Source organism: Eptesicus fuscus, chromosome 9 (genome assembly GCF_027574615.1).
Source record: "Eptesicus fuscus isolate TK198812 chromosome 9, DD_ASM_mEF_20220401, whole genome shotgun sequence".
NCBI lineage: Eukaryota > Metazoa > Chordata > Mammalia > Chiroptera > Vespertilionidae > Eptesicus > Eptesicus fuscus.
In genome coordinates, this window is record NC_072481.1 from 75,805,905 (window position 1) to 75,824,481 (window position 18,577).

At 41.3% G+C, this 18,577-nt stretch overlaps 1 protein-coding gene and 1 long non-coding RNA gene across 4 annotated transcripts in view; one reads left to right on the top strand and one right to left on the bottom strand.

Moving 5' to 3' along the window:
- The window catches only part of CDKAL1 (CDK5 regulatory subunit associated protein 1 like 1), a 654,128-nt gene extending 645,526 nt beyond the window's left edge, over positions 1 to 8,602 (bottom strand). For both annotated transcript variants that reach the window (XM_008146133.3, XM_028152333.2), the window contains exons 1-2: positions 8,536 to 8,602; positions 7,693 to 7,736 (exon numbers count right to left, since the gene is read on the bottom strand). The gene's annotated coding sequence lies outside the window, so the exon portion shown is untranslated. The remainder of the gene's footprint in view (positions 1 to 7,692; positions 7,737 to 8,535) is intronic.
- Positions 8,603 to 8,740: 138 nt separating this feature from the next.
- The window catches only part of LOC114233179 (uncharacterized), a 30,320-nt gene continuing 20,483 nt past the window's right edge, over positions 8,741 to 18,577 (top strand). For both annotated transcript variants that reach the window (XR_008557084.1, XR_008557083.1), the window contains exons 1-2: positions 8,741 to 8,824; positions 17,085 to 17,205. This is a non-coding gene — a long non-coding RNA (uncharacterized LOC114233179). The remainder of the gene's footprint in view (positions 8,825 to 17,084; positions 17,206 to 18,577) is intronic.

The following is an 18,577-nucleotide window of genomic DNA, read 5'->3' on the forward strand; positions in this document are numbered from 1 at the left end:
TATACAATGATAAATTCTCAGTCATCTCAAATGACCTCCTCTGTAGGGCACTACACTCTCCGAGTTCTCCTCCTACCTCATCAGCCACTCCACAAGTCTCCTTGTGGGAACCTTTTTTCTGCCAAGGGCCATTTGAATATTTATAACATCATTTTCGGGCCATACAAAATTATCAACCTAAAAATTAACTTGCTCTATTTGGTCAAACACTTAATTAACTCACCCTTAATGCTTTGGCAGGGCCAGACCAAATGATTTTGCAGGCCTTATATGGCCCTCACGCCAGATGTTCCCCACCCGAGTTATAGGCATACCCTGTTATCCAATCCGTGGCCTTGAAATACCAACTATATGCTTATATAACAGGTCCCAGTCCTCCCCTGAACTTCAGACTCACATGTCCAATTGTATATTCAACACCCCCATCTAATAGTTATTTCAAACTTAAATTATCAAAAAGGAAACCCTTGATCTTCTCCCTACCTTACCCCACCAGATCCTTCCACAACTTTCCCCATCTCATTTAAAGGCAATCCCAGTCTTCTACCTGCTCAGGCCAAAAATCCTGGAATCCTCTCCCTAATCCAATGCACCAACAAAACCCTATTGGCTCTATCTTCAAAACATTCAGAATCTGACTATTTCTCACTCTGCCCACTGTTACATTCTTGGTCCAAAACAACATCAACTCTTGCCTAGATTATTGACAGTTAGTCTCCCTGCTTCTACCCTAATTCCCAAAGGACATTTCAGCATAGAAGCCAAGGATCCCTTTAAAATCTAAGTTCATCTCAAGCTTCTGATCAAAATCTTCCAATGTCTTCTACTTCAGAATAAAAAGCCTAAATCACTATACAAATCTGCGAGGACATATGTAATCAGCTTCCTGTTACCTCTCTGACCATAAAGCCTGCCACTCTCCCCATCACTACACTCAGCCATGTGGGCTTCCTCCCAGTTTGTATTTACAAAGTACACTCATCTCAGGATTTTATTCTTGTATAGAACATCTTCAAGCCCTTCAGGAATCTGTTCAAATGTCACCAGCGAGGCCTTTCTGAGCAACTCCCACACCTCACCATATGTACATATACTTCCTCTTCACTTCATATCCCCACTCCCTACCTCGTTTTCTTACCATAGCATTTCATCGCCAGCTTAGATGTTTTCATTATTTTATTAATGTCTATCTCTTTCTACTAGAATATACTTTGTGAGGGTAAAGGTTTTTGTGGGCTTTGTTCACTGATTTGTCCCAGGTGGAGGCTAGAACTATGTCTAGCACAGTGGTCGGCAAACTGCAGCTCGCGAGCCACATGCGGCTTGCAAGCCGCGGTTTGCCGCTCTGTTGACTAATGAGTTTGCCGACCACTGCGTAAGGCATTACCCTTACCCAGAAGTTTTGATTTCAGGTTAAAGACATTAGTACATTATTAAAATGTTTTTTAAGTGTTTTTCCCTAAGGCAGTGGTCGGCAAACTCATTAGTCAACAGAGCTGCATGTGGCTCGCGAGCCGCAGTTTGCCGACCACTGGTCTAGCATACTGCACATTCTTAATAAATACTTTTTACTGTGGACTACCCAGTCTAACAAAGTATGGTCCCTAGCTATTCCTTCTATCACCTCCCATTCTGTACCAACTGTACTAACCTTTTGATATTCGCTGAGTATGCCACACTAGTTTCTGACTCAGGGGCCTTCACAATTGCTATTCCTCTGTCTGGAAAATCATCCCCAGATATCTGTATGGCTTGCTGCCACTTATATACTCAAATGACACCTCCTTGGAAAAGCCTTTCTAAAATAACCACCCACTGATCAAGGATTCCACATATTCTCACTAACCTCTAACCATGCTTTATGTTTCGTTTTTCTTCATAGAACTAACCTACCTGATACCATACATACAACTGCATCTGTCTTTATCATTAAAGTGTAAGCTCTACAAGGACAAAGGGATCCATCCCTTTTTCACCACTGTATCCACACCTATAACAATGCTTAGGACATAGCAGGCACACAATATTTGTTGACGGATGACTGAATACGTGAATAAATGCTTGTTTAAGCAAAATTTAGTTAATCTTTCTGTAACAAAGGAAAAAACCCTTACTCTGGATGAAAAGATAAAGAAAATACCTAATCCCTAGGGCTTCTTCTATCACTATTATCTTCTATATATATAAAAGCCTAAGAGACCGTTCAACCATTCAACCAGTAGCTATGACACACACTGACCACCAGGGGGGCAGACGCTCAATGCACAGGCATGGAAACATGGAACAGACTGATGAATCTCAGAGGGAAAGGGGGAGGGGGGAGGCTGGGAAGAGATTAACCAAAGATCTTATATGCATACTAGAGGCCCGGTGCACAGATTTGTGCACCAGTGGGGTCCCTCGGCCTGGCCTGCAGGGATCGGGTTGAAACCAGCAGTCCAACATCCCCCAAGGGCTCCCGGATTGCGAGAGGGCACAGGCCAGGCCAAGGGACCCCACCAGTGCACGAATCCGTGTACCAGGCCTCTAGTATGAAATAAAAATAAGTGTGGAAGTCTAAGACCAGGTAGTGCCTTTGAATATTACTAAAGAGCAACTGAAGGCCTATTAATTGAATGACATATTAAAAGCCATCTTTTTCACATTACACAATTTTAACATCCCATAGAAAAAAAGAAGGAAAAAAGAATGGAAGAAGGGAGATGAGAAGGGTCTGCTGCTGTTGACATACAATATCACAGAGTTAGAGAAGTAGGGAACATTGTTAAACCTATTATTTTACAGAACTGAAGTCCAGAAAAGCTAAAAGATTTGCACACTGACAGAGCTAGAATTAGAACCTAGGCCTTCTCTCAACACCAAACTGCCTCATTGGCAAAGCACAAGCAATGCAAGAGTCTAATTAGACCCTAAGATATAACACATTCCAAAAAATATATGGGCAAAGGAAAAACATAAACAGAGGAAAGAATGTTCAAACACACTAATAACAAGTGTTTAAATATGAATTATTTTTCACCCTACAGATTAAAAAAAAACTGACAACGCTACTGCTAGCTGAAAGCCTGGTAGAACTGGCATATCCTTTCTGGAGGACAATCTGAAAGTACATATCAAACTTTAAAACCCCTTATATATCCCTTAACCTAACAATTCCATTTCTAGAAATTCACTCTAGGGAGACAACAGAGTCAAAGATAATATAATACAGAGGTTCCTAAACCTAGCAGCATATCATAGCACCTGAACAATCTCACTCACCTATAGTAATAAATTTCTTACTTCCAACAAACAGGCAGAAGGAATTGTTAGCCTCCAGAAATTTTTAAATAAGTGAGCAATAAGAAAATGAAAATTTGAGAACAAAAGGAAAGCAAAATAATAGTTAAATGGAACAAGAGGAGCATATAAAGTTTTTTTTCAAAAAAAGAAAAAATCAGATTTAATGAAAAGAATAAAAACAGAATCAGAGAAAAGGGAGACATTGGAAATGATAAAAAGAAGGCCTAGCAGGGTGGCTCAGTTGGTTGGAGTATTGTCCCATATACCAAAAAGGTTGCAGGTTTGATTCGTCAGGGCACATACCTAGATTTTGGGTTCAATCCCTGGTCAGGGTGAGTATGGGAGGTAACTGATCAATGTTTCTCTCTCACATCAATGTTTCTCTCTCCCCCTTTCCCTCCCTCTCTTCACACACCCCTCTCTAAAACATATCCTCAAGTGAGGATTAAAAAAAATTTTTTTTTAAAAAGAGAATACAGCATTGTAGAGTACTGTAACCTACATAGGTGATTTATTAGCAGAGGTTTTATAATCAAACTTGAGGCCCAGTGCATGAAATTCAGCTTGCACCCTCTCGCAATCCGGGACCCCGTGAGGGGGTGTAGCAGTGCGCCAAGCAGCAGGTGGCCAGGGAGGAGCCAGAACGGGGCCAGGTGCCGTGCCACCTGTGCTCATCCCAGCCTGCTGCGCATGCTCCCGCCGCTCGGTAGTGCTGCGGTGGAGTCAGGAGAGGCTCCTGCTGCCGCAGCTGCGCTCACCAGCCTTGAGCCTGGCTTCTGGCTAAGCAGCGCTCCCCCGTGGGAGCTCACTGACCACCAGGGGGCAGCTCCTGCCTTGAGTGTATGCCCCCGGGTGGTCAGTGCGCATCATAGCGACTGGTCGACAGGTCATTCTGTTGTAATGGTCACTTAGGCTTTTATATATATAGATTAGTTACCTGGTGCACGAAATTCATGCACTGGGGGCGGGGGGGGTGTCCCTCAGCCCGTCCTGCACCCTCTCCAATCTAGGACCCCTCGGGGGATGTCCGACTGCTGGTTTAGGCCTGATCCCTCTTGCAATCCGGGATTGCTGGCTCCTAACCGCTCACCTGCTTCCCAGCCTGATCACCCCTAACTGCCTGCCCCTGCCGGACTGATTGCCCCAACTGCCCCCCCACTGGCCTGCTCACCCCCAAGTGCCCCCCCACCGACCTGCTCGCCCCCAACTCCCTCCCACACCGGCCTGCTAGCCCCTAACTGCCCCCCCCTGCCAGCCTGCTCGCCCCCAACTGCCCTCCCCTGCGGCCTGATTGCCCCTAACCACCTCTGCCTTGGCCCCGCCACCATGGCTTTGTCCGGAAGGACGTCCGGAAGGTCTCCCTGAAGGTCTCCCAGTCTAATTAGCACATTACCCTTTTATTAGTATAGACTAGTGACCCATTGCACAGATTCGTGCACACTGAAAGGAAATAAGAAGATGGCCGGCGGGGTGGGACTGAGCAAGACGGGCTGCACACGCCCTGGAGCCAACCTCCCTCGGTCCCTCCTGGGCCATCCCCACCTGGGGTAGCACCGTGGCTCGAAGGGCATCTGCGGAGTGAACGGGGTCCCTCTGGCAGGTGGGGTCCCTCAGCCTGGCCTGCGGGGATCAGGCTGAAACCAGCTCTCCAACATCCCCCAAGGGGTCCCAGAGTGCAAGAGGACACTCTGTAAAGTTGCTGTCATACAAGGTGTGGAACACAACACAAGTGTGCAGTAAACCAGATTCAGGGCCGACAGTGCTCCAGCAACAACATAACCCATGGCCGAAGGTGGAATCGTGCAGCCCCACAAGGAATCGGGCTCCCTACTCTCTGGTTTCGGGGTGCATCACCCGAGAACCGCCTCTGCCAAGTCACTGCAGCTTGGCAGCTCCTGTGTTGAGTGTCTGCCCCCTGGTGGTCAGTGCACATCATAGCTACTGGTCAGACAGACACTTAGCATATTAACCTTTTATATATATAGACTAGAGACCCGGTGCATGAAATTTGTGCACTGGTAGGGTCCCTAGGCCTGGCCGGCGACCAGGGCCAATCGGGGCTTTCCGGCTACTGGCCAGGACCGCCCTTCTGGCTCTGGCTGGGGCCTTTCTTTTTCTGCGCCGCCCCCTGGTGGTCAGCGCATGTCATAGCAAGTGATCGAACTCCCAGTCTCCCGGTCAAACTCCCAAGAGGACACTTTGCATATTAGCCTTTTATGTACCATATATAGTTACCCAGATCCCATTCTGAACTAGAATCTCCAAGAGTGGAACTCAGGGATATTAACATAAAACCTGCCCAGGTGATTCCACTTACCACCTGATTGAGAACCACTATTCTCCTACAGCAGTTCTCAATCTTGAGTACTCATTGTATTCACCTGAAGGGCTTTTGAAAATTACAAACAACTGAGCCCCACATCAGTTAAATCAATCTCTGCAAACCGAGCCTGGGCATCAGTATTTTTTTAAACTTTCCAGTAATTCTCATGTGTGTAGCCACAGCTGTGAAACCAGTTTTCATACTGGTACTATGGTTCCCAGACCAGCACAGTCAAAATCACTGGGGAACTAGTTAGAAATGAAAAGATTTGGGACTACTGAACCAGATATTCTGAGTAAAGCCCAGCAAACTTTAACAACCTTCCGGATGACTGTGGTGTCCACTAAAGTTCGAAATCACTGTCCTAGAGTTATTCTTCCATAAAAAATCATCTAGCATGTTTGTAAAAAACACATTATCTAGCTCTGGCCAATGTGGCTCAGTTGGTTGGAGCATCAATATCCCTTACACCGAAAGGGATGTGGGTTCGATTCCCAGTCAGGGCACATAGCTGGGTTTTGGGTTCAATCCCCAGTTAGGACACATACAGCAAGGTGGCCAATCAATGTTTCTCTCTCTCACATCAATGTTTCTCTCTCTTTATCTATCTATCTTTCTCTCTCCCCTCCCTTCCTTCCTCCCTCTCCCCCGTCTCTAAAACCAATAAGCATATCTTTGGGTGAGGATTTAAAAATATATATATATTACCTAGTCAGCTGATTTTCAACAAAGGTGCCAAGAAAATTCAATAGGGGAAAGAATAGTCTGTGTCCTTCTGTAGCCAAAATATGATTGTTGTAACTACTGGCACAAAGCCTTCTTTGTCTCTGGAATAATATACAAGTTACTGATGAGCTAGTCTGCTGGGGTGTGAAGAAGTGGGTGAGAGGAGAAGCTAGAAAGCTAGACGAAGCTAAGAGAGAAGCTCAGAGGTAGTTGATATGTGAGGCTACAGAGACCAGCCCGTGTGCTGAGCAGGGGAGACAGGAGAAGCTGCTGAGGCAGAGAGCTTAGGTACCACTACAATGTGAGATGGTGAGTCTAGGAGGCAGCGTGCGGCCACTCAGATAATAGCTGTGGGTACAGACACTAATGCTGCTTTGTGGGGAAGATGTACACATTAACCAGCTGGTGTCCGGCTGCTGGCCTGTATAGGACTGCTGTAAAGAACTGTTTTTGTCTGACAGCTATATGGCCACTGGCTTCTGCAATAAAGAGTCATTCTTATATAACCACAACTTCTCATGTCTTCTCCAGTCCAGCCCCAGACAGAGGGCCCGGACCCAACACCTGTAACTAGTGAGCAGAGAATAAAGGAGGATCTTGGACTAAGTTCCCAACAGTTAGTGTAGTGGGTAGGGTTCAAGAAGGAACCTGCCCTGGCATAGTCGGAAAGAATTTAGAAAAATATATGGACTCAGAGCAACCCAGAACAGCAATGCTGACCAGTGCTCCGGCAGTGCTCTTGCTGTCTCTGAAAAGAATACATTAAAAAAACAACAACTAAGTAACAGAAAGACAAATAACCCAGTGTAAAATATGGGCAAATAGACATTTCTCCAACGAAGATATACAAATGGCCAATAAGCATGTGAAAAGGTGTCAACATTATTAGCTATCAGGGAATGCAAATCAGAAGCATGAGATGTCACTTCACACTCACTTGGATGACTAGAATCAAAAAGGCAGAGAATAACATTGTGGATCAGAACACACAGAGAGAGAGAACAGAGAAGAGAAAAGGGTACAGGACCATGTCTTGAGAAACTCCAAATTTAACTGCCAAAAGAAGAGAAGGAGCTTTTAATGAAAACCAAGATGTGGCTGCCAGAAAAGGAGCAAATCAGTTGGTCATAGAAGGCAAAGGCAGAGAGCATGTCAAAGCAGTGGACACAGTCAGTGCAACTTAATACAGATAAAAGGTTAAGCAAAATGAATGAAAGTGTTTCTTGGATTTAGTGATATGGAGATCATAGCATTTCCATACAATGATGGTGACAAAATTACTAAGAACTTAGGCTATCTTTTTGCTCATTATAATGTGTAACATGTCACTCAAACATTAAAGGTTTAAAATAAATGAGTACCTTGATTATCTGCAATTAGTCTCAAATCCTCTTGAAAGATGAGTCTGGAAAATAAAAATTGATTAGAAAAAGCAAGCTGACAAATTCACAAAACCACAGTAAGGACTCTTTAAAATTACCTAAAAGAGATCAACCTCCATAAAAGACTATCTTATAAAGCAAGGTTAATACTACGTCCAACTTCTTACTGATTAGGACAGGTGTGTTGACATCGGCCACATTTGCCATGAATGAGATCCAGCGTCCGGCCACAGTAATAAATACTCTCCTGCATTATAACACGTCTGCGTGATTCAAGAAAGACCAACAACTACAAAACAGCAATAGATAAGGCAATGAAGTAGGCATCCAGATCACCTTCCATCCGAAAGACACGTGTCGGCCCCAGATTCAGACTGGTTTTATAAGTAAACGAGAAAGAAAAGGGAAGACACAAGACACCTACTCTGATGGCCAACTTCGGTTTAAATCCTTAATGAGACACAGCTCTGTGAAAGCTACTGCGACAGCCTCCTGCCATCCTACAAATTCACTGATGCAGACAGTGGCAGAACGAATGGAGCTCATCTTGACGATAGGGCCGAGGTCCCTTCAATACTCCCTACAGCCCTGCAGCCCCTGAGGCCAACGACCCTGCCCTCACTTTGGGCAGGACTTCCAGCCTCTCTGTTCTTCCCTCCTCCCACCTGGCAAGTCCCCTTTTAACTGCGAAACAAGCCATCAAACAGCCAGGGAAAGACTGAAACGGGGGAAATAAGGCTCCGACCTAAAAGGCGTTCGTGCCAACCTCTGTCCCACACGGACCCATCCACCCCCTTACCCAACAGTCGCGAAATTACAAACCAGTCCTAAAGGAAACTCGCCGCTCTCGGACCGCGCAGACTTCAGATGGAGCTCGCCATGACACTGACGTCCCGCCACGTTCATTACGCATGCCCGGCGACGGTGGCCCGCAGAGACCAAATTGCATCACGGCTGGAGCGCGACCTCTGGTTTGACGCAATTTAGTGAGGATTACGCTTACATTTCCTCCGGTTGCAGCGGTAAAAGTACAACCTCAAGGCATCGGGTTCTTAGGATCGCTAAATAGCTAACTTCTGAGCTCTTACTATGTATCAGTCACTGGGTTAAGGTAAGGGCTTTACATAAACATCTTCTTCCGATTCATTTATTATTACATCTTAGTTTACAAAAGAGAAAACCGGAAGTTTAAGTACTTGCCCAAAGTTACTCCCCTGGTAATGACTGACCTCTGTGATGAACCCAGCTTTCCCGGCTCCCAAAGAACCTGCTCTTCTCGTTACATTTTCTAGCTTACTCAACCTTTTGTGAAAAGAGGTTATATTAGGGAAGAGAGTAGGAAAGGAAACAGAAAGAACAATGGTAGATTAAATTTTAATATAGGTCATTTAACACCAAGCAAGTTTTGTTTTGTTTTGTTTTTTAATGTTTAGAAGGCAGTTTAGCGGAGAAAGAGAACTTTCATGGAGTATACTGATTCTGACCTGGTCATCTTACATGCGTTATGTCACTTTATATTCTTTCCCCAACACACTGTATTTGACCTTTGTTCCCCAGAAGAGCTTCTCTACTTCAAAATGTGGAGCCCATGAGCCATAAACAGAAAGTCAGGCCCTAGCTGGTTTGGCTCAGTGGATAGAGTGTCGGCCTGCAGACTGAAAGGTCCCAGGTTCCGTTCTGGTCCAGGGCACATGCCTGGGTTGCGGGCTCATCCCCAATAAGGGGCGTGCAGGAGGCAGCCTATCAATGATTCTATCTCATCATAGATGTTTCTATCTCTCCCTCCCCCTTCCTCTCTGAAATCAATAAAAATATATTTAAAAAAAGAAGAAAGTCAGAAATCTTTAGTTTCATGTCTGACTCTGGGTTTCACAGTGATTTGGAGTAATTGCCTTATTTTATAAATGTCTTTTCCTAGTGCAATTTCCTTGAATTAAAGTGCCACCCTTTGCTCATCCATATTCATAAAAGAATCTGAACTGTGACCTGGGAGCCACTGCAATCCACCCAATGAATTATCTATAATAATAATAAAAGGGTAATATGCTCATTAGACCAGACGTCCTTCCGGACAAAACTGGGGCTGGGAGGGTAGCCAGTGCCAACAGCTGGGGGAAGGAAGGCCTACTCTTGCACGAATTTCGGGCATCGGGCCTCTAGTAATTATATGTTTATGTTGCCCCATCTCTTTTACTAGGCCAAAAGTAGTCCTTGGGTTATCTTCTTGGTTATAATCCCACTGCCTAGGACATAATCTTGCACCCAATAGCCACTCAATAAACCTAGGAATAACTCTACCCCTTTTCCCCAAGATCTAGTTAAATTCAATTGAAGAAACTTTATTGAGTGCATACCACATGACCTCAAACACTGCTGGATGCTAGAGCTAGAAAGGAAAAAGACCACTCCCACCATTATTTCAGCCTACTTTAAAAAATAGTTTCAGTAGAGAAGAGCAGTCATCATGGAAGATGAATGCAGATCTATGGATCACAAAAAGGAGGTTCCTCCTCTTGCATAAAGAGATCAAGATTTCCCACATTGAGGAAGTAAGGGAAATGGATGAAGGTATTCCAGGCTGGGAAGACAATGAGAGAAAATGCATAGAGGCCTGAAACTGTTAACTATTGTACATCATAAAAGCAAGCAGGAAAAAGTTGGTAGAGAAGGCTAGAGAGGAAAAGTACAAGGACCAAGTTAAGGTGAGCTTTGTTGGCTACAATGGAGACATTAGACCTAATTCTGGATGTATTTGGTAGCTTGAAAGTGACTGAGCAAATTCTTCTCTCAGGAGAGTGTGTTGAGGACAAAACTTCAGACACGAAGAAATATTAAAAGCCTATATATGACGACTCTATTACTAATGAGATCCTACTGTGACGGTAATGACATATTGCATGGGATCTAGTGGTTTTACTTGAAATGGAGAGAGAAAGAAACTTGCCATGATTGATGTACCATATAAGGATCAAACCGCAAAATCACTAACTTGCTGACTGTCCAACTGAGTGAAATTGGGTTGCTTATTTTCCTAAGAATTCCAAGTTTTGTATATATGTGTGTTTTTGTGGGACTGCTTCATAAACTGAACAATTTTCTTTGGGAAGAGGGTTGTTATAGTTACCATTAGAGTCACTTTCTGTGGGGTTTAGGTGGCTCGCTAATCTGAATTAGAATTGTCCACTCACCAGCCCAATGTAAGACCACTCAGGTGGCCTTCCGTGTTTTGCACTAAATTTTAGCAATAGGCTATTGAAGATAGCTAATGGGAGATTATATGTCACCAATCCAAGTGTTTCACAATGTGGCTTGGGATCCAAAAGAAATAAACTTGAGGTTCCATTATTTTCAGAGATTTTATAAGAATCATCAAAAGAATTGAATATCTTTTTTATGTATTTTATCTTCATTTTAACCTTTCCAAGCAAATTAAAGTGTATGAACACATACACACACACACACACACACACACACACACACACACACACACCTATATAAGGAATAGGAAATGGGAAGGGATGACAGAAGAGATACTGAGGAGATAGAATTATCAAGACTTAGTAAGTGATAGGTGCCAAAGAAAATAATATAAAGATGTTTCCTTGCTGAAACTGGTTTGGCTCAGTGGATAGAGCATCGGTCTGCGGACTGAAGGGTCCCAGGTTCGATTCCGGTCAAGGGCATGTACATTGGTTGCGGGCATATCCCCGGTAGGGGGTGTGCAGGAGGCAGCTGGTCGATGTTTCTCTCTCATCGATGTTTCTAGCTCTCTGTCCCTCTCCTTTCCTCTCTGTAAAAAAATCAATAAAATATAAAATTAAAAAAAGATGTTTCCAAGTTTTTGGATAAAGTGACTAAGTCTAATACCTCTAGTGAAATCTGTCTTGTTGGGGACTTATAATCTGAATCATTTGAAAAGCCCGTGACCCTCCCTCAAAGAATTTGTATAGCAGATATGCTCACAATTAACAAAATGACGTATGTGCTAGATTATTCTTTGAAAGTGTTGGAAATAGCAAGATTGGAAACCCTCTCTAGCTTCTCACTAAGGGTATATAGTACATACCACAAATATACTTATGGTATGTACTAGATAGCTCTTTAAAAAGAACAAGGTTGCATTTAATGTGCTATCAAAGAAAGTTGCAACATTATGTATACAGTGTATGAATATAGTCATTGAAGATAGATAGTATATCTGATAGAATATATAAGTAACTGGTAATGGGGTTGTGTTTAGGAAAAGGAGCTGAGTGGCTAAAATAAGATTTATTTTTTTTCTATATACCACTTTGTATTTTTTATTTTTGTACAATACAAATGTATTATTTATTCAAAAAATAAATGGGGCCCGAACCGATTTGGCTCAGTGGATAGAGCGTCGGCCTGCGGACTCAAGGGTCCCAGGTTCGATTCCGGTCAAGGGCATGTACCTTGGTTGCGGGCACATACCCACTAGGGAGTGTGCAGGAGGCAGCTGATTGATGTTTTTCTCTCATCGATGTTTCTAACTCTCTATCCCTCTTCCTTCCTCTCTATAAAAAATCAATAAAATATATTTTTTTAAAAAAAAAAATAAATGGGTACATTTTATTAATCAAGTTAAAATGACATTTGATAATTTATAAATTAATGGTTTATCTGGTACATTGTAGTGATGAAATTTAATTTTCCCCTATATGAATATTTAAATTTTAAATCTTTTTTACTGTGGTAAGATATAGATAACATGAAATTTACCGTTGTAATCATTTCTAAGTATACAGTTTAGTAGCATTGAGCACATTCACATTATTTTTGTGCACCCATCACCACCATTCATCTCCAGAACTTTTTCACCTCCAAAACTGAAACTCTGTACTCATTCAACAACTGCTCCTCCCTTCTCCACCCAGCCTCTGGCAACCACCATTCTGCTTTCTGTCAGTATGAATTTGACTGTTCTAGGTACCTCTTACAATATTTGTCTTTTTTAGCTTTATTTTTTTTCATTTAGCATAATGCCTTCAAGGTTCATTCATGTTGTAGCATGTCAGAATTTCCTTCCTTTTTGAAGTTGAATAATATTCCATTGTATGTTTATGCCACATTTTGTTTATAAATTTTAAGTCTTTATGCTTTGTCTCTCAAATTAGATTGTAAACTTCACAAGAATAGACATTCCATATTGTTAATGCTTTTTAGCCCATAATATAATATTAAATGTTTTATCAATGTTTGGTGCTAGACAAACAAATTGGTATATTCTATTAAAAATGCAAGTGAATCTAGAAAATAATAGTAAAAGTTAACTTTTTTGAGAAAAGTTAAATGTGTCAGTAGCCATATTAAGCCCTCTATGTGAATTCTCAAATGTATTCATCATAATTATTCTCTTATTTGATAAGTTAGGAGTACTATTGTTATTCTCTCATTATCTTTTTTTTTTTTTTACTGAGTCATAGGCAGTCTGAGTTCATTTAAATCATTTTTAAATCATTTTTTATTTTTCAATTACAGTTGACAGTACATAACGTATTAAGTGATCATCCTGATAACTCTTGTAGCCATCAGACACTATACATAGTTATTAGAATATTATTGACTATATTCCCTATGCTATACTTTACATCCCCATGTCTGTTTGGTAATAACCTATTTGTACTTCTTAATCCTTTCACCTTACTCACCCATCTACCACCCCCCACCCCACATCTGGCAGCCATCAAAATGTTCTCTGTATCTGAAAGTCCGTTTCTGCTCTGCTTGTTCATTTATTTTGTTTTTTAGATTTAATTGTTGATAGATGTGTGTTTATTGTAATTTTATTGTTCATAATTTTCATTTTTTCTTTTTCTTTTTAAAGAAAATCCTTTAACATTTTGTGTAAAACGGGTTTGGTAGTAATGAACCCCTATAGCTTTTCCTTGTTTGTGAAGCTCTTCAATTCTAAATGAGAACTTTGCTGGATAGAGTAATCTTGGTTGTAGGTCCTTTTCATCACTTTGAATATTTATTGCCAATCCTTTCTGGCCTGAAAAGTTTCTGTTGAGAAATCAGCTGATCGTCTTATGGGAGCTCTCTTTATAGGTAACTGCATTTCTCTTGCTGCTTTTAAGATTTTTGTTTTTGTCTTTAATGTTTTGCATTTTAATTATGATATGCCTTGGTGTGGGCCTCTTTGGATTCATCTTGTTTGGGACTCTGTGCTTCCTAGACTTGTATGTCTATTTCCTTCTCCAGTTTAGGGAAGTTTTCTGTCATTATTTTTTCAAATAGGTTTTCAATTTCTTGCTTTCTCTCTTCTCCTTCTGGCATATCTGTGATGTGAATGTTGGTATGCTTGAAGTTGTCCCAGAGGCTCCTTATACTATCTTCATTTTTTTTATTCTTTTTTCTTTTTGCTGTTCTGATTGGGTGATTTTTTTCTTCCTTATATTCCAAATTGCTGATTTGATTCTCAGCTTTATCTACTCTACTGTTTATTCCCTGTAAATTATTCTTCATTTCAGTTAGTGTACCCTTTGTTACTGACTGGTTCTTTTAAAATGGTTTCCATGTCCTTTTTTATACTATTGAAGTTTTCACTAAGTTCACTGAGCATCCTATAATCAGTGTTCTGAACTCTGCATCTAGTAGATTGATTGTCTCCATTTTTTTAATTCTTTTTCTAGAGTTTTCTTCTGTTCTTTCATTTGAGTCATGTTTCTTTGTCTCGTCATTTTGACAGCCTACCTCTGTTTGTTTCTATGTATTAGGCAAAGCTGCTATGTATCCCAGGCTTGGTAGAGTGGCCTAATGTAGTAGGTGTTCTGTAAGGTCCAGTGGCACAGTCTCCCCAAGCACCCAAGCTGGGAACTTCAGGTGCGCCCTACCTGTGTGGGCTGTGTATATCCTCCTATTGTAGTAAAGCCTTAATTGCTCTTGGCACATCAATGGGAGGGATTTATCACCAGCCGATCTGTGACAGACACTGGCTGAGACCACCAACCACCATGGAGGATCAGCTGTTCAGGGACCCATCCTGTGGAGCAGGACTTACTTCAATGAGGTTCTGGTGCCCGCTGAGTCTGCCACTTGAGTGTGTAACTTGTGGAGGTGGTTGGGTGGGGCATCGATGTGGTCTGAAGCTGTACATCAGATACACTGGCTCTGGGGCCTCCTGGGAGGTGCAGACCAAGGTCAGCTGCCACCTGTGTTCTGCCCAGGGCCACCTGGCATGAGCTACAAAGTGATCTGCAGATGACTGCTACTGGTGCTGGGCTTGGAGCTACCCAAGATGCAAACCAAGGCTGCTCCTAGTGCCAGGCCTGGGGCCATTTAGCAAGAGGTACAGGTCTTTATGAGACAGGCCATTCGTATGGAAAAGCCACTGGAAACAGCTTGGTGGGGCCTGCAAGTTGGGTGGGGTGGACTCTCAGGGAATCACCTGGGCAGAGTGAACAGTGTGTACCACATTGATGGAAACTCAGATATGATGCCCACCTGCAGACTCTGGGGGAAGGGCTCAGAAAAGAAACAATGGCCTCTGCCAGCACTTTCGTCTGCCAGAAAGTTGCCCCCACCCCCCCACACACACACACACACAGCTCTTGCCTTGATACCAGACAATTCAGTTCCTCCCTGTGTGTCCTTGGATTCTTTTAAACTGCTGCCCCAGCACTGGAGCTCAGAGGGAGTGAGTCTTAGTAAGTCCGTTACTAGGCCTTTTAAGAGGAACTGCCTGGGACTCCAGAAGCCCTCTGTATTCCTCAGCCATAATTCCCCCTGGTTTTTATAGCCAGAAGTTATGGGGACTTTTATTCCTGGCAATGGAACCCTGAACTGGGGTTCCTGGTGTGGAGCTGAGACCTTCCTTGTTCCTAATGGAGGACCTGCACAGCTGAGCTATCCCTCCCAATCTTTATCCACTACATATGGATGTGGGACTAGCCCATTCTGCATCTCTGCCTCTCCTACCAGTCTTGATGTGACTTCTTCTTTAATTCCCTAGGACTTCTATTCAGCTATATTTCAGGTGGTTCTGAATGATGGGAGCTCTGTAGTTTAGTTGTAATTTTGATGTGGTTGTGGGAGGATGTGAGTACATTTACCTATACTGCCATCTTGACCAGAAGTAGTTCAGGGTGTTTTTTTGGTTTGGTTTTGTTTTTATCTTTGTTTTAATAATTCTGTAGGAATACTTAAGAAGAAAGAAACTGCATGCTTTAATCAAAAGTATGAAAGGGAATTGAAGATAAAGGAAATGCGGAATAAAATCTATAAGCCTTCAGAGTAATTGACTCATTGTTTTATGTTAAACTTTACAATGAAAATTGAAGAGAAAATGTATACAATAATGAAGCTAGAGAATTCTTACTATCTCAGCCACTGACCAAAAACAAAAGAATAAAATATGAAAAGTATAAATATTCAGGAACATATATTTTAGATTTAGCATATTATGATCTGAGCAATTAGCAAAGTGCTTATAAATTTGTACCAATCAGTATCTTTTTATGAGAAATAAATTAGGAAATTCACTCAAAAAATGGTAAGAAGTATACATGGAATTTTCTGTATAGAATATTAGGGAAGTTTAGTGAGATCAAATTTAAAATGGATTAATCTATTTCTTATATGAGATAAAAGTATAAGTAATAAGTGTTCTCAATTTTTAAAGTTCAAGAAATCACCATGTATTATGCAGATATAACATTACTTATGTTAGCTTACCATTGCATCTGACAGAAAGCTAATTGTATTTTCTCAAGCAAAAGGATGAGGGGGCATATGATAGTTAATGCTAGACCTAAAAATTTTGATTGGGACTGATAAATTAAGTGTCAGAGTAAATTCCCAAGCTGGACACCATACACCTAAAGCAGTTTTTTAGAAATATTTTTCAGGTATTGATTTTCATAAAGTATTGAAGCTAAGGAAATAACTTAGGGTATTATCACAGTACTCTAAATATGAAGCCAAGAAAGAAGATGGGTGACCAAAGAGATAGGGGGAAAGGAAGGTATACAAGAACTATGTCAAAAGAAAATTTGGCCCAAATAGGTGAAAGCTTCAATGCAGAGGATAGAAAGGAAGGATACTGATGTTCTTAATAAATTGGAAAAAAATCTTATAAAAACATGAAGTGCAGTAAGTTAACCTTCTGTTGCCTTGGAACTAATGCTACATTTTCTCTATGGAATCTGACCACTAGGGGTCAGAGTGCTATACTTCTAATATCAGGTATACAATTCTACAAATTTACACTAATTGGTTTGGCTCTATTCTATAATTAATTTCATCTTTTACCCGCCTCCCCCCCACCCCCCCCACTCTCAGTATAAGTGGTTTGGGGATTGTGCCTGTGGCCCAAGCTATAGTAATGAGAGTACCTCATTCCTTTGCCACAGTGCAACCCCCGTCAGGCCAGAGTGAATTCTGGGATTACTCAACCTGAAGAATCTGTGCTGGAGCTTCTGGGATTACCATGTGGAGAACACCTGCCTGAGACCCAAGCCATTTCAAAGGAAGGTACAGTTGAGCAAAAATGAAAGAAATCAGTAAGTTCTGAAGACAACTGTAAGTCCCCTACATCCATATGCCTGGAGCTAGGTTTACTTCTGAGCTGTTCCGTTTTGTCCACAAGTAAATTCCCCCCATTTTATACCTTAAGCTAATTTGAGTGATTTTATTTTACTTGCCAACAAAGTAGTCCTGGCTAAACATCTTATTTTTACACATTCTCTTGACTTTTAAACAAATAATTGGTATCTGTTATCTAACTATCTGGTTGCTCATAAGTATCTGTGGGAAAGAGACATATGATGTTTTCTCTGTCCTTCAGTAATATATCAATCAAATAATAAACTTTTGAGTCATATCATAACATATTTTTAAGTGTATACAGTGTACCAAGGACTGTATTAATGCTCATAAAAAAGACTAATATCTCTGCCCTCTTAAGAGTTTATATGCTAGCAATAAACAGATATATAATACAGTATTGTTTATAGAGATCAACAATATACAATAAATATGATATAAATAAAAATTCTACTTTGCATTCAAAGATGATAAAAATGGCCAAAAATTGCAGCAGATTAAGGAGAACCAAGATGAGGGCTTGTAATTTGTAAAGATAGTGGTCACTCACTGGGAAGAAGACCTTTAAGCAAAAGCTTGAAAAAGAGAAGGAGGTTAGCTAAGTAATGTGTGGGGCAAGAAGGAAATTCAGGGAAAAGGGAACAGCCACTAGAAAGGCTCTAAGGGAGGAGCAAGCTTGGCATGGTCAAGAGAAAGCAGGAAGATCAAAGTGGTTGGAATGGAATGAATAATAAGAAAGGAGGTCAGATATTAACAAAACCAGATTGTATATGGCTCCTGGGCCATAGTCAGAACTTTAGCCTTTACTCTGAAAGAAACGGGAGCCAATGGAGTCTTACTAGAAGAGGAATGGATCAAGAAGTTCAGTTAAAAAGCTTTTGTAATAATCTAGGCAAGCACTTACGGTATCCTGGACTAGTGAGGTTACAGTAGAGGTGATAAGAAATGGTTAGATTTTGGATGTATTTAAAGACACACTCATAATATTTCCTGTAGAATGTATTTAAGATATGAGGAGGAAAAAAAGAGAAATGAAGGGTAATTTCAAAGATTTTGGCCTGGATACAAGAATAATGAAATTGCCATCAGTGGAGAAGGAGTAGATTGATAAAAGAGAGATAAAGAATTTGGGTATTTTATTTTTTACTTTTTATTTTTTAAAATAATGTTAGATTTTTTAAGTTTAAAAAAATATTACAACTAACGCATGTGTAACTTTCACCCAGATCCTTCAGATGATAACATTTTACAAAACCAAAGTATAATTATAAACCAGGAAATTAACATTGATATGATGCTA